General features: G+C 44.7%; 1 protein-coding gene across 2 annotated transcripts in view; it reads left to right on the top strand.

Annotated features, from left to right (window-relative positions):
* TBXAS1 (thromboxane A synthase 1) overlaps positions 1-16,660 on the top strand; it is a 159,789-nt gene that overhangs the window by 47,649 nt on the left and 95,480 nt on the right. The window lies entirely within an intron of this gene.

The following is a 16,660-nucleotide window of genomic DNA, read 5'->3' as shown; positions in this document are numbered from 1 at the left end:
ACCAGGTTTCTGGGATTGAGGTCCCTGCTGCTCTGTCAGACCCAGGCCTGTTCAGGACAGCGTGAAGGACATTTCCCCGAAAGACATTTTTTTTTTTTTTAATTGTGGGGAAATAGACACAACATAAAATTACCCATGCTAAGCATTTTTCAGCCTAAGTTCTGTGGCATTAAGTACTTTCACACCCTCAGCCATCCCCACCGTTCGCATCCAGAACTACTTTCATCTTGCAGAACTGGAATTGTGTCCCCATCAAACAGTGCTTCTCCTTTCCCCCAGCCCTGGCAACAACCATTGTGCTTTCCGTCTAGAGAGCTCACGGATGGGATCCTACAGTCTCTTTCTTATTCCAAGTGTGCCGTCCTCAAGGCGCAGCCATCCTGCAGCGTGTGCCAGAGTTCCTTCAGGGCTCAATGAATTCCACCATATGCATGTGGAGTCCATCTTCTGTTTATCCATTGATCTATTGATGGACACTTGGGTTGTTTCTAGCTTTTGTGAATGCCGCCATGATTGTGGGTGTGCAGATTTGGTTTTTCAAGTCCCTCGTTTCCGTTCTTTTGGCTGTCTACCCAGAAGTGGGGTGGTTGTATCATGTAGCAATTCAATTTTGATTTTTTTGAGGAACGGCTATCCTGTTTTCCGTAGTGACCCCATCACATTACATTTGGAGGACACTTCATAGGGATGCTTTATGGTTCCCTTTCCACAGTGATTAGGTGGCCATTATTTCTGTTTTCAAACCTTGAGAGTGAACTCCAGATGAAATTTACACCCATTTTTGCACTCTGGACCCCAACTGGTCAATGTGAACCACACATTTCTGATTGGAATGTACGACCCCAGTGATCTCGCCTCCAACGTCCTGTTGGCTGTGAGCCATTGAGCACATTTTTTTTTTTTTTTTACCAAACTAGCCCCATTATCAACAAATGCTTCCACTGCTCCATAAATTCAGTTCGTTTTAATAAATTCCCAGTAGTCCACACCAACAGCTCTTTCTCCTCTTATCTCCCTCCCCTCTGCCAAACCCTTCGCAATTTATGTGTCTGCTTTTCCCTTCTGCTTCCACCGGCTCCAAGTTTCCTCTTTCCCACCAGCTCACTGTGGCCTTTGTGTTCCACATCAATTTCATCTTCTGTCACTGACTTCTGCTTTCTCGTTCACGGGCTTGCCACTTCTCCTTCTCTCCCTGGAACCAGCCTGTCCATCTCCAGGTTTCCTACTGCAAGTAACTTGTGGAGATCATGTCCCTGCAGTTGGCAGCTTATTAACTAATCTGGTTTTCTTTCACAACCTTTTAGCTATTTCATAGGCACATGTGACCCTTTGCTGGAGGAGACACGCTGGATTCCCCGCTTTTGTACCCTGCCCTGAGAGCGAGCTCACTGAGAAAGGTGAACTGGCTCCACAGCCACCAAATACAGGGGAGGTGGCAGGGGACCATGAAAAGTGTGCCAGGAAAACAGGCTTGAGAGGGAGTTTGGAGGTTTGGCCTAAGATAGAAAGGAGATTAGAAGCTGAGGGGGTGCCAGGAAAGTGTGATGGTTGGGACAGCAAGAGAGAGGACACATGTCAATGACCGGTGATGAGACAGACCTAAGGAACAGTGCTAAGGAGGGGGATTGTCTGAAGAACTGTGTACATGCTCAGAGCCAAGAAAGGCAAGGCGAGGGGTGCAGGGGAGGACAGAATTCAAAAAACATACCATAAACAACATTCTAGGCAAACTCTCCACCACTGAGCCACATTCCCAGCCCAACGAAGAACATTCCATTTGTCCAGTTGTGAAAACAGTGATTTGGATCACCAGAAATGGAAGGAAAAGAGGGAGAATTTAGCATAAGAAATTTCCTGGAGGAAGAATGCAGAATTGAGCAAGTCATCCATTGTAAGGACAAAGATGAGAACATGAATCATGGACATCTGGTTCCACCGTATGAAGGGGTTGAACTTGGTGAGGGGGAAAATCATTTCATCTTTGCTGTAGTCAGCTGGAGCGTGTCTTAGTTCATTTGGACTGCTAAAACAAAACACCACATACTGGGTAACTTATAAACATCAGAAATTCTCGCTCACAGTCATGGAGGATGGGAAGGTAGTAGACTCAACGTCTAGTGAGGGTCTGCCTTCTGGTTCACAGGATTCGTGTAAGGGAACTAATCCCTTTCAAGAGGACTCCGACCTGACCTGAACAGCTCCCAAAGGCCCTTCCTCCCTATGTCACCACCTTAGGGATTAGGTCAGCAAATGAACTGGTTGGGGAGTGGGGTGGACAGAGATACTCAGATCATAACAGAACTTCTGAGACATCGAAACATGCTAAAGATGGCCCAGCTGCATGAGGAAGGAGAGTTACTAGATGTGCTTAGAATCTGGAATTTTCGCCTCCTAGTTCATCTATCTAATATGTGTCCTTTGGACCATTTCCACCACCAATAATAATTGTTGCATGGAAAAATAAAAGCAGGGAGTCCCCCTCAGTCAAATGGTGGAAACGGGGTTAGTCAAAGAACACAGGTCTCTTTATTGTAGCATGACTCAGGAACTTTCATGTAATAATGTGCTTGGAAAATCTCCAGGTGAGGAATCTAGTGTGTGTGTTTATTTGACCACAGGCCTGATTTTGTTTTCTAAAACACCTCTTGGGACTAGAATATGGAGAACAGGCTGTGAGAGAAAACAAAAATCTAATAGATAGCAGCATTTACTCCTAAAGAATTCCACATAAGAAAACAGCCATGATAAGAGCAGTTAGTTCACCATTGTGAATTTCCAACATTACAACCAATAATTACTAACTGCCTCCATTTCAAATTCATCTGGGGAGTGTTTATTCTGTGCTACGATGGGGAGCTGGGGAAGTGCTGCTGTGAGCTGTGCTGGTTTATTCACGCCCCATGCCTTCCTCTCATTCCCTTTCCATCCCCATGGTATTTGGTATGTACTGTGTTACATGTCCTTACAGACTGTGCACCGCCATCTTGAACAGTCTTTAGCATGTGTGATGGTAATACATTCACCTCATGCTATGCCCTAGTTTCTCATTTAGCACTATGCTTTCAAGATCTAGAACACTGCTGTGTTCCCATTAAATCTGCTGCTTCTAAATGCTGCCTGACGTCTGCATGCATCTTGCTTGTCCCCCTGTCCCAGAGGGAAACACCAGTGGCCTCTGGCAAACAATCCTGCAGTGGACATTCTCTCATGGGGCCATTTGTGGACTTGTGAGAGCTCTGTGAGCCGTCTATCTTGCATTTATAACTGTAAGAAAGACATATCTTTGTTCCCTGGGTCCCTTTCCCTATCAAATGTCAATCCATAATACGTTTCCAGGATAGGTCATACCCTTCCAATAGCTACCTCACGTGACCATTCCAACAACACTTGGAGTTTGTTGGGGTTGATCACATGATCCTTGACTTACACAGAAACATGTAACTCTGACCTGAGCAGAGCACATGGTTGGCAAGAGGAACAGGCAGGGTCGTGTGGGTTCTCCTTCTTCACCCAAAGCTCTCCCCTTCCATTGTGTCTTCTTGTGCCTCAAGTACTCTAAACACCCCTTCCTCAACAAGAGGTGATACAATTGTTTATTGTCCTGTTCTCCTGAGAGAGTGCAAACTCCACAAGGACAGGAATTTTGTCTCGTGTTCCTACTGAAATCCTCAGTGCCTAGCATAGTGCCTGACACATAATAGATGCTCAGTAAATTTTTGTTGATTGACCAAATGAATAACGTACTTCTTTTATGACAGATTTCTTCCAGAGGAAACCTCAAACAGGATCTTGTTATTTTGCTAATTTGATAATGGGTATTATTTTCTTAGCAAACAAGAAAGAAGTAGGGGAAAGTATTGCTTAAAAATTAAGGCTTGGAGGTGGGGGAGGTCCCTAAACATTGTCATCAATTGTTAACTTATCAAAGTACAAAATTGACTTCTACCATGAAAGGTCATGTTGGGGTCCAAAGGATAAAAAGGCAAGGGGAAGGATCCACTCTGGTGGCACCTGCTGGGCTCCACACACCCAAGCCATTATTGGATTGCTACCTCATATCCACTTCCAAGGGGCCAATAGCCTACTATTGGGGAACCAACCTCGGGCATCAGAAAACCAAATTGGAAGCCAGATATGGCTTCTGGTCTTAGCTCAGCTCTTCTAACCTGGGATCAGAATGAGTCACTCAACCATCTTCCTCACCTTTAGAAAAATACCCAAGTGCCTGCCTACCTCGCAGGTCTGACGTAAGAATTGAAGGACCTCTGAGCTCCCTCCGTGTAGACCATTCAGGTAGCAGGGATCCCGACTGATCCCTCTGCTCCCCTGGCCTGGGTTTGGAAGGTCTTCTTGCAGTCGGCCGGCATCTTGGGGAGACCACTGACTTTGTGAGCCCCTCTCCAGCCAGCTCTGGGTGAGCTCCCCGAGCTCCTGCACACAGGGCCTCTCGCCTCTATGCCGGGGGAATCCCTGCCCTGGTGCCTCTCCAGGGTCCTCCTGGGTGAGAGGTGACTCTCAAGAGATGGCGCATGCCAACCAGTCATCTCCTGTCTTTGCTCCTCACTTCCTAGCTAGGAGAGGGAGGGGTTGGACTAGAACCATCTCGGAGCTGCTGCTCGTCTCTGAAGTCCTGTGGTCATCTGTGCTTCCATTTTATTTGTTTTCCCAGCCTCTTGTCACTCGCCCGCTCTATCTGAAATTCTTCTGCCATTAAGTTTCCTTTCTTCAGTGTCCCACATCTGGGCTTTCTAAGACCTTGCTCAGGACAGCACATTCTTCCCCTGGCACTGGGGTTCCTCCCTGGCCTCATTGTCTATGCAGACATGATACCAAGCCTCGATTTACCAAGCCCTCTATTCACACTGAGTCCCCACGACTCAGAGGGGAGAGGTGCTTTTGCTATATATGCACACAAATGCCTGTCCTGCACGTATCCTATGTAACAGGACACACACACACGCGCACGCGCCTCCCTCCAGTACCCCAGAATATACATGCCTGGGCATAATGTGTGGGCAAAAATACTCAGGGACAGACAAATGACTATTTTAATGTGTCTTTGTCCCTGCGGTGCTATCCAACTATTTATTTAGTAGCTCGATGCTGTTTGCATCAACAGCTTTGCCTTATAGGCTGTTCTTCATGTTTATGATTCTTACTGTGAAAAAAATTGCTTGCCTAACATCTGTTCTGAATTTGTTTTTTCTTTATTTTTATTTATCTATTCCCCGTTGAATTAAATTTGCGCCAAGGACAGTCACTTGAATTGGAATCTTTGGTGTCCTTCAGGATTCCTACATACTTCAATACATCTCTTAATTACTCTTTTTTTTACTATTATTATGCACTATACATGTAAACCCCCGTTCACACAGGCAGATTGGTTTGTAGCTTACCTCTGCCTCTTCCCCTCTGGGGAATAAGTTTTATTAACTGAATAAATTAAATGGGCGAGTGTATCCAAGAGGGGAGGGAGGTTTATCGTTAGAGGTTTCTTTCAGATATTTTTCCCTCTTGCTGCCCAATTCTCTCTGGTAGCCGTAGCTCTGCTCTGGAGAAAGCTTTCCTGTGGCTTCCCATAGCTGTAACTTACCCGGATGAGAAGGACCACTTCATCTTACTGATGAAGACTCTGAGGGCCAGAGCGGAGGCTATTTTTCTGCCTCCGTCCAAATCATAAGTACGGGAGACTCAGGAGAAGCAGCATGTTGTGTGGATCCGGATCTCCTGACTGCGAGGCCTCCTGTGGATACCTGCCCCATTCACACCCAGAGCCAGGGGCTGGCCTGTCCTCCACAGAGTGACCACTGTGTTTTCCACAAGTGGGCTGGGGTGGGTGGTTAGGAAAGGGTACAGAGATGGTGTGAGGTCCGGAAAGGGCAGAGAAAGTCACTGTGCACCATCTGCCTCTTTGGGGCCCCCCCGGCCTCCAGTGGAGCCATGGTCCTCTGGCCTCTTCAAGGCTGGCCGTGTGATATGGAACCCAAGCCCTCACGAAACCCCTATTGTCACATATGCCACACAAATGCCAGCAGTGGGCAAGAGGACCACTAAGGAAGGCATGAACCTGCTTTTTAACCTGACACTTGGGAAATCTACCAGGTGTAGAGACAGTAGCCCAGACACTCAGGGGATTGGCTCGGGTCACAAGGCTGTGACTCCAAATACCATGCTCGTCGATTCTCTGCTCGTTCCGGGAGGGTGTCTCTCCTCCCCTCTTTATGACCTTCCTCCACTCTGGGACATGGTCCACTCAATGGCCATTTCAGTCTTGCTCTGTGCATAGCATTGAGTCATTGGCTGTGGCAAAGACCACCCTTCCCCTCTGAAAAAAATAATCACTCCTGTCTCCTGTCCCAGAGAAATTAGACATCTAATTTAGAAAACAAACACAGACATGAGGTAAAGTGCACCAGACGGCCAGAGAGGCAGTGAACAGCTACTACCAGGGAGAATAGGCAGTGGAAGGCTGCCACTGGGTAGGATCACAGGCCAGTGAAGGAGGAGGTGGTACTTGGCCTTAAAGGAGAGATGGGGGCAGGGGAGGCGGAGAAGAACTATTAGAGAAAAGACCTGGAGTTGGGAGCAGCTAGAGGAGAAGACAGATGGATCAGGCAGTTGCTCACCATGATGGAGAGCTTGATGACCAGGCTGAGGACATTTATCATTAACTTTTGTGCTAATAGCTGGAGCTGGTTAACCCCATGTCTTGTGGGCTGGTTTCTAGAGCTGACAATGAGGTGGTTTGGGGTGTAAGATGCTAGGAAACCAGGAATTCTTGCCTGTGAGGGGAAGGAAGAGAGGCTGTCAGCATTCCCTGGCAGGAGAGAGCGGCCTGCTTTTATCCCCATCCCCAGCCTGGTTCAGTCCCTGTGTGCAGGCTTCTGCAGGAAGGGATGCCCTCGAGTAACGCGGGCGCCTTCTCCTCAGGCCCACACTGAAGAAGCTGAAGGTTGTCCCTGCAACTGGGTGGGAAGTGTCCCTGAAGGGGTCTGGGTGACGGCAGTCTAGGGGTTCTGGGTGTTTGGCCCCCCAGTGGGTGATTCCCAGACCTGACATTTGTACAGAGGTAAGTGCGCAGGGGACGGCGTCAACTGAGCTGCTCCACAGGAGGCACCTCTCCATGGTGGCGGGAGAGAAGCAGAAAGAGCAGCCCCCGCGTGGGAGAAGGGCCAGGCACTGGGTGCCTTTGGGAAGGTAGGATAATTGTGAGTAAAAGAAACAAGTTCCGAGGCTTCAAGTCTGGCTTCACAACCTCCCAGAGCAGAAGCAGGGACACCTGGATTTCCCAGGACTTGAAGGCAGACTCAAATGGCTCACTTCCTCCACGGACGGGAGCTCTGCCAGCTTCTTGGGGACACAGGGCAAAATGAGACACAGAGCTATGTCTTCCAAAGACTCACAGAGGAGTAAAGTGTGTGGTGCACAGATAGGAGAACGCTCAGGTGCCTCAGAAACTGCAGGGAGCGAGGGAGCAGGAAGGTTCTACGGAAGAGGGGACAGTGACACCAGTGCATGAAAGGGCTTTCCAAACCAACAAAAGGGGGACCAGCACTTCCGGGCAAAGGCATGGGTATGCGGAAAGGCTGAAAATATGGGAACCACACATAACTTTCTCTCTGAAAGAATACAAGATTGTGGTTCTCAAACTGTGTGCTGAGACACCCCAGGGTGCCACAGTGAACTCCATGGGGCTTCCTGGGATATTTCAAATAACTATAAAAATGTGATGACATCTGTCAGCTCCTTTGAAAACTGCTTCAAATTTATGTCTATTATTTTTTTCAAATGTTCACTAAGTTGTTAGAACATGAATACTTATCGTTTGGGCTTAACTGCTTAAGAATGAGACTGTTGGGTGTCATGAACTGAGAAAGTCTGGTATGAGACCAGTGGCGAAGGGAGGTGATAAACCCAAGAAGGACCACTGGTTATTTATCAAGAAGCTGGGATGTCTTGCTTCAAATGACTGGAAGGACAATAGAGCGAAACAGACGTTCTTACCTCGTGTACAGATATGACTGCATGACCCATGTGATCCTACGATATGTACAATCAGAAAAATGAGAAATTATACTCCCTTTATGTATGATCTATCAAAACATATAAATGCATTCTGTCATGTATAACTAATTAGAACAAATTTTAAAATTGATTTAAAAAAAGATTTACAGGGAGTAGAACCACATGATCAGCTTCTGTTTCACAAAGGATTTGATCTTGATGGTCAAATGGAGATGGGAGAATTGGTTTGGAGATAGGAGAGCCTTATGGGAGCTACTGTAGTGGTCTAAGTGAGAGAGGTAGGGTTCGAACACAGCAGGGATTAAGGTTGAAACGAGAATCCAGCATTCTCCATGAGCATTATGGAGCTCCTATTGCATACCTGACACTATAATAAGTCCTAGACATCCACGATAAATAAGATAAGTCCCTGTGTTTAAAGCCCTTGAAATCACATGGAAAGATGGTCAATAAAAAAAAACCAACCACTAGGAGTTAACCAAGCAAGAAAAGGGAGCGCTGTCCCCCGCAAGGCGGGAACAGCATGTATGAAGGCCCACAGTGGGAGATCTCGGAGGGTTTGGGAAATGCAGGTGAGTGGTGGGAACATGGAGGGTGGAGGCCAAAGAGCAAGGCAGGGCCATGTTGTACGGAATGCCATGTGCCACGTGCAGATGCCCCCCAGAGGGCTTGATCCTGAGTAAACGTTGAAGGGTTTTCAGTCAAGGAGTAGCATCATCAGGCTTGTGCTTTGCAAAGTCCTGGGTGGAGGAACGGAACTGAGGCCCTCATGTAGCCAAGCAGCCAGAAAGACAAACCAGAAGACTGAAGTATGAAGGTCTGAGATGGAGGCCCAGGTCTGGCCAGAGGTGAGGGACCAGGATTCTACCAGCATGAAAAGGCAAGAGAGGAGCTGCACAGGCCAGGCACCCTGACAGGGAACAGTCTGACAAAGTCCATCAGTCTCTGCAGGGCTTCCTGAGACTTCCGGAGCACCCTGAAGCTTTCAAGGCAGGTGATGCACAGCCCCGCTCAGAGTGACAGGTAGAAGTGGACTCCAGGGCCCTTTGGCTGCCCCTGGTTCCTGGAACAGTGTCCCGGTAACCCAGTCTGCTCTGCCACTCAGCCAACTCCACCTGTGGCCCTAATGACAGGTGGGCTAGCTAACAGACAGGGGCAAGATGGCCCCAGGAGCCAAGCAGGGACAGAGCCCCAGAACTCCAGGCCACGGCTGCTCCCTGCACTGTGGGGACAGGAGGAGTCGCTGTCAGCCCAATGCCCAGGCACCCGGCATGGGGCTTCTCCGTAGCTTTCTCCCAACTTCTGGGGAGCTGCAAGCCTCCAGCCCGTGTGCCTGCTGTGTACCACTAAGCTTCTGGATGCTTCCACATTTCCGGCCAAAGGGAAAACTTGAGGTCAGGACAGCCGTTCCCCCGTTAGCATCTTCAACCTGCCGGGGCTGTGGCTTCTGTGGGGCCACAACTTCTCAGATGCTCAGTGTTTGTGGTGGTCAGAGGTGCCAAGGCCCCCAGGGTGGTTCATATTCACCTAGCTGTGGGGACTGCCAGGCTCCCCTCCAGAGCCTCCTGACCCCCACGAGCACCAGCAGGGGGTGACCTGCCCTTTGGGGCGTGTGGGCCCTTCCCTTCCTGTGGGGTGGTCTCCAGGGCCCAGTTGGCATACAGTTCACCGCTGACCGACTTCCCCGGGACTTCCTTAAGAGCCTCCTGTCAAAGAAACAGGTTCACGGAGGCCGTTTGCCCAAGGTGACACAGGCGCGAAATCGCAGGACAAGGTCTTGAAGGGTCCCTGAGACCCAGCGCCGGCAGTCTCAGCACCCCCACCTGACGGCCTCCTGACGGCCTCAGTGGGACCACCCCGTGACAAGTCCCCTCCCCTTTTCCAATTCCAAAAGTCATACACACTTATTAGAGAACATGGGAACAGTAAAGAAATACATAACACAAAAAGTAAAAGTAATTTCCTGCCCCGGGTACCTGTGCCGTTAGCTGTCTCATTCATCTTCCTCCAGACTTCGAGGAATTTACCAGCGGGACCCAGCATGGTGCCTGACACAGAGTATGTGCTCAGTAAACACTTCTTGAATGTTCTAATTAATACTAAGGTTTTTATTAATAGAATTATACACACTATTTCACAACATACGTTTCTGTTCAGCTGTGTAACTTGGACACCTTTCCGAGTCAGTGCCTGTGGGTGACCCTCCCTTCCATGAGCACTCATAACTCAGTCACCCCTGGCAGGGGCAGGCTTTCTGGAACAGGGCCAGGCGGCCCCCAGGAGAATACCAACATTCTCTCTTCCTTCAGTCCCAGAATGCTGCCGTGCTATTTTGGTTGAAGTGACTGGTCAGTTTTTTTAAAAAAAGAAAACCACTAATTAAACAAGTCAAACAGGTGTTGTTTTTGTCTGCATAATACTTCACAGATTTGCTACATTTTCTTTCCACCCAGGTGCTTTGGAGTTGAATAAGCAAATTATTATGTGCATAAAGAGGTATAAATGAATAACTGGTTACAAATTTCTTGCCCCTAATGGAATCTACCTGCCAGATGTACAACCTTGGATCAGAGGGAACAAGACCTAACCTCCTTAATTGGGCTGGGGGTTTTCTGGTCTATTAAGCAAGAATCTGCCCTAAATCTCTACCTGTAAAAGCCACAGTCTGCACAGCTGGGAGCCTACCTGTTTTCTCTCACTCACCTACTTGCATGGGAGCGGAACTACAGACAAGGCCAGCCTGGAAGAAGAGACGATACAGCCTGCTCATAACCAGGACAGCCCTGAGACCAGGGTCAAGTCCCTACTTTGGACAAATTACTTAGCCACACTAAGTCTCAGTCTCCTATTCTGAAAAGTGGGTTTGCTAATTACCTCATCCATTTCGTGAGGATTACATAGATAATAAAGCAAATATACCTAGAACAAAGCCATCTGAGGAAGCAAGAAGACACTGTTATACCTTCATACTATCTTAGTTCATTTTCTGTTGCTATCACTGGATACCACAGACTGGGTAATTTATAAAGAAGAAAGGTTTGTCTAGCTCATCATTCCATAAGCTAGGAGGCCCAAAGTTGAGGGGCTGTATTTAATGAGCATCTTCTCCCTGGTGGGTACTCTTTTCAGAGTCCCTGGTGGCGGCGGCATGAAATAATCCTAGGATGCATCCAAGTGACAGAGCAAAATGACTTTCATAACAAACCTATTTACAAGATAACCCAATTCCATTAACCCATGAATGGATGAATTCATTCATGAGGCAGCGCCCTTAATACCTATTTACCTCTTAAATGTCCCACCTAGTCTCACCTTCTAGTACCTCACAATAAGGATTCAATTTCAACAAGAAGTTTGGTGGGGTCATTCAATACACAGCACATTCCAAAGTACAAACTAAAGATCAGACCATCAGAACCATGTGCGCTTTGATAGGCAGAATGGCTCAGGCATCCACAAGGTGGAGAAGGAAAGGGCACCACACCAGCTGCGCTTCATGGTCAGACCTGATGGAAACCCAAGTCAAATTCACCTGCGCACAAACTAACTGACCTAACCTTGGAGGATCACGCCAAGGGCTGCTGGGACAGACTGGAGGGACCTTGTACTTCCTGCACAGTCTTTCACCTGTCATAAATCTCAGCTGGTCTCTTAGCTCTTGCTGCAGACAGATTGTCTCAGTATGGCAGAGAAAGGGTCATCAACCATCCTAAATTTATATATTCCCCGATTAGTAGCTCTAGGAGAGACTGAGCGTGTCAACCCAGCATCCATGTAGAAATCCCAGGAAGTATTCTGACCATGGCTGTTTGGGTCATATGCCCACCAGCTGGACCAGTCCTGGTTGCCAAGGAGATAAGATATGGTGATTGGCTGTGCCTAGATGGTGAGTCCATCCCCTTGGCCACAGGGACAAGGTTCCATAATTGATAGCTCCTTCATAACTATGTGGAATGGGGAGGTGGCTTCCCAAGGGTGGTGGGCAGATGAGAACAGTGGAGCCATTAAAGAAGGAAGGCTGTGCTCACTTAAGACGAGTTCACTTACACGTCTCTCTATTCAATATCTTTCCAGGAGCTTCTCAAACTACAGATGAGCATTTTTATAAATATAAATTCACAAGATTACACAATTTACATGTAAAATGGGGCCAGTTCCCTCATGAGGTTCATAAACCAGCTCTGAAGCAATTCTAGAGGAATTGTTCGAAAATTGTTTTTAGCATTAGCAGTATTACTAGAAAAAATCAGAAAGACTCCCAAGGTGACTACTTGAACAGACAACTTGCATTGGAATGTAGAAGCATTTTTAAAGTCCAGATTATGTGCATTATTCTGATAATAATGAAATCAATACAAATATATTGCCAGAATATGTGTGCACCCCAGAGTATAACTGCTTTCCTTATACAGCTAAGGATTTAGGGAAATGACAATGGTGTGAACATTAGCATTTTTAACTTGGGTCCCCAATCTGTTTACTGTCAACCTTATCAGGGTCCCCTGGGAGTTTGTTAAAATAAGAGGTGACTGGTTCCACCCCAGAGACTCAGGTCTGGAGGTCTGGGTGGGGCAGAAACTGTTATTTTCTAAATGTTCCACAGTCGATTTTGACTGTCCACTTGGATTGCACACCGCTGTCCCAGGACACTGTTTCTCAGAGTGTGGTACAGTTGTATTGCACGAGAATCTGAGAGATGGTTCAAATACAGATTTCTGGGTTCCACCCAGGCCTGGTAGATCAGGCTCAGTGGAAAGCAGGGTTGTGACTTTATAGTTTATTAAGCTTCCAGGTGACTTGTTAAAACTTTTTATTTTGCAATAATTACAGATTCACAGGAAGTTGGAAATACGTTCAGGGAAGGAGGGTCTGTGTATGTGTGTGTGCATGCACATGCATTGTGTGCTGAGGTTGGAGGCCTGGACGTTGTGCATGCCAGGCAAGCCCTCTACCACTGAGCCACAGTGCAGCTCCATACTGTGTGCCTCTTCTCAGCTTCTCCCAGTGGTACCCTCTTCATAACAATGACACTTTATCAAAACCAGGAGGTTTGACATTAGTTCAATGCACAGAACTTATTCAGATTTTATCCAGGTTTATATGTGTGTGTGTGTGTGTGTGTGTGTGTGTGTGTGTAGGGTATGTTTGTATTTGTCTATTACTCTTCTGTGGTACAAAGTTTTGACTACTATAGTTAAGCCTTGGGATCTGATATACTGATTCCCCTCACTTCATTCTTCTTTTAAAAATTGATTTAGTTATTCTAAGTCCTTAGTTTTTCCATATAAATTGCTGGGAGTTTGGTATTGTCTTAAACCTATTAGATCACTTTTGGGAGAACTGACATATTTCATGTCTTCCAGTCCCTGAGTATGATGAGTCTCTCCATTTACGTAGTCTTAGATTTCTTTCATCAACAGAGTAAATGGTACTGTTTTAATTTTTGCTTTCCACATGTTCATTGTTAGTATGCAGAAATGCCATTAAATTTTTTTTGTACATTGCTCTTGAATTCTGCAAATTTTTGTTTATTTATTTATTTATATTTTCTCTGTAGACAATCAAATCAACTGAAAATAATTCTCTTTATTTCTTTTCTTTCCAATCTATATGCTTCCTATTAATTTTTCTTGTCTCATTGTACTGGCCTATGTAGAAGAGTAACAGGACTGAATAGCCTTGCCTTGTTCCCAGTCTTAGGGAAAAGCATTCAGCCTTTCACCATTAAGTATGTTGTTAATTTTAGGTTTTTTATAAATTTCCCTCTATTCCTGAGAGATTTCATCATGCACAATGCTGAATTTTGTCAAATGTTTTCTTCAGGTTAACTGATACGATCACATATTTTTTTCTTTTTAAGTCTGTTAATATGGTGGATTATATTGAATGATTTTAAAATATTGAACAAGTTTTGTGCCCCTAGTATAAATGTGCTATTTAATTCTTTCTGCACATTGATAGATTTGCTTTGTTGAAGATTTTTGTGTCTAAGATGTGAGGGATACTGGGGTATAGTTTTCTTTCATTTATTTATTTATTTATTTATTTATTTATTTATTTATTTATTTATTTTGGTACTGAATTCATCTGGTTTTGGTATCAGGGTAATACTGTCTTCATAAATTGAATTGGGAACTGTTCCCACCTCTTTTAACTTCTGGAAGAGATTATGTACAGTTATTGTTGGTTTGTCTTTAAATGTTTGGTAGAAATTTCCATTGAAACCATCTGGACCTGAAGATGACTTTTTCAGGAAATTTAAAATTATGATTTCAATTTTCTTATGGTAATAGGATTATTCAGATTGTTGCATTCATCTTGGTTGACTTTTAGTAGTTTGTTGTTTTCAAGGAATTGGTCCATTTCCTCATTTTCAAAATCATCAGTCTAAAGTTGCTTGCTTATTCTTTTGTTTTATTTTGTTTTGTTATGTTTGCAGTAGGGGATTGAACTCGGGGACTCACACATGATAGGTAAGGGCTCTGTCACTGGGCTACATCCCCAGTGGGTTTTTATTTATTTGTTTGTTTGTTTGTTGTTAAGTCAGGGGCTCCCTAAGTTGCCCACACTGGCCTTAAACGTGTGATTCTCCTGCCTCAGCCTCATAAGTAGCTGGAATTACAGGTGTGTGCCATCCTACCTGGCTCCCTTATCCTTTTAACGACTGCAATATGTATGGTGATAATCTCTTTGGTTCCTGATATTAATGAGTTGTGTCTTCTCTTTTTCATCTTTGTTAGTCTTGCTGAGGTTTATTAATTTTACTGATTTTTCAAAGTGTCAGCACTTTTTGTTTCATTAATTTTTTATTGTTTTGTTTTTCACTTTACTACCTTAACTCTTATCATTGTTATTTCCTTCTTTTTGCACAATTTAGGTTTTTTTCTCTTCTTTTTCAATTTTCTTGGGGTAGAAATAGATGATTATTCATTTAAGAGCTTTCCTCTTTTCTAAGGTAGCAGTCCTATGAATTTCTCCCTTGTCTCTGCTTTAGCTTCAACCTGTATTTTAATGTTGTTATCTAATTATTATGTTTATAATTATAAGATAGTAATATATTTCTTTTCTTTTGCTCACTCATTTCTTGTTTCACTTTTGTTGCCTTCTTGTGGATTTTTTGAACATTAACATTCCACTCTAACATATTACATTTTTTATATCATTTTGCGTAGTCTTCCTAGTGGTTATATAAGTATGCACACATGATTCATCACAGTCTGTGAATATGGACGCCTCACCACTTCAAGTGACCTTACTCCACTGTGGTCCCTTTACTCTTCTTACTCTTAAAATACAATTGTCCTAAGTATTCCCTCTAAGTACATTTATCACATCAGATGGTGTTAGAATTTTTGTTTTAGCCATCAAGTATAATTTAAGAAACTCACGAGAAGTAGGGCAGTCTAATAGTTTCCACCCAATCCATGATTCTTTCCTTTCTGAAATTCCAAACTTTCTTCTGTTATCATTTCCCTTCTGGCTGGAAAACTTCCTTTAGTCATTCTTTAAGGACAGATTGACTACTGACAAATTCCCTTAGTTTTTCTTCATCTAGGAATGATTTTATCTCTATTTCTTTCCTGAAAGATACATTCACCAGATCGACAACTTGTGGTGGACAATTCTTTTCTTTCAGGACTTGAGAAATGTGCCACTTCCTTCTGGTCTCCATGGTTTCTGACAATAAATCTGCCGTCCTTAGTTGTTCCCCATAGGTCATTGCTTTCTGGTTGCTTCAAGACTCTTTCTTTCTTTTAGTTTTCAGAAATTTAATTGTGATGTGTCTTGGCATGGATTTAATCAGATTCACCCTATTTGAGGTTCACTCAGCTTCTTGAATCTGTAAATCTATTACCAGATTGGGGAAATTTTCAACTGTTAGTTCTTCAAACTAAAGTGACTTTAGGCATATTTTAAGTTTGAGAAACACTGCTCCGGAGTAGGGTTCATGGGTCCAAGAACCCTTCAAATTATCAACAAACTACTGCAAGGTGTTGTTCATTTCTACCAGGAGGGTGACTACAGCTTTCACTAGATTCTCAGAAGAGTCTATGACCCTTGCAATAAGTTTTGTAAAAGCAAAACTTATGGTCTATGGTCTTATCAGGTTATTTTTGTTTTCTTGGTGAAAACCAGTTTGAAACTAGTTGTACCGCATTTATTGAAATCCTGTGGTCCAAAGATTTTCTCAAGAGTTTTAAAAAATATGATCACTCAGGTGAATATTTTCTGAGTGTTTAATATGTGCCAGAGGAATATTTTCCTTCCCAGTCAGCAAGAAAAAGAGTTAAAAAATTAACTTGCTTTGGGGTTGTGAAGAGTAAGAGTGTTGGAGTAACCTTTCTGCTTTTGCATGGGACTTTCTCCTATAAAATCTGTTCCTGGGGCTAGGATTATAGCTCAGTGGTAGAGCACTTGTCTAGCACATGTGAGGCACTGGGTTCTATCCCCAGCACCACATAAAAATAAAGAAAATAAAGGTATAAAAGTAAAATAAAATCTTTTCCTTACTGCTCAGAGCTGTATGCATCTATGATCAAGTGACAACCCTGAAAGTACAACTTCTTGCTCTTGGACATACATTACACGGTGGCCCCTTGTTGTTACTCTGCTTTGCTTCACACAGATGGCCATC

The sequence above is a fragment of the Sciurus vulgaris genome, assembly GCF_902686455.1.
Source record: "Sciurus vulgaris genome assembly, chromosome: 8".
In the NCBI taxonomy this organism is placed as follows: domain Eukaryota; kingdom Metazoa; phylum Chordata; class Mammalia; order Rodentia; family Sciuridae; genus Sciurus; species Sciurus vulgaris.
Note: the sequence above shows the minus strand (reverse complement) of the source record. Positions and strands in the feature narration are given on the sequence as shown.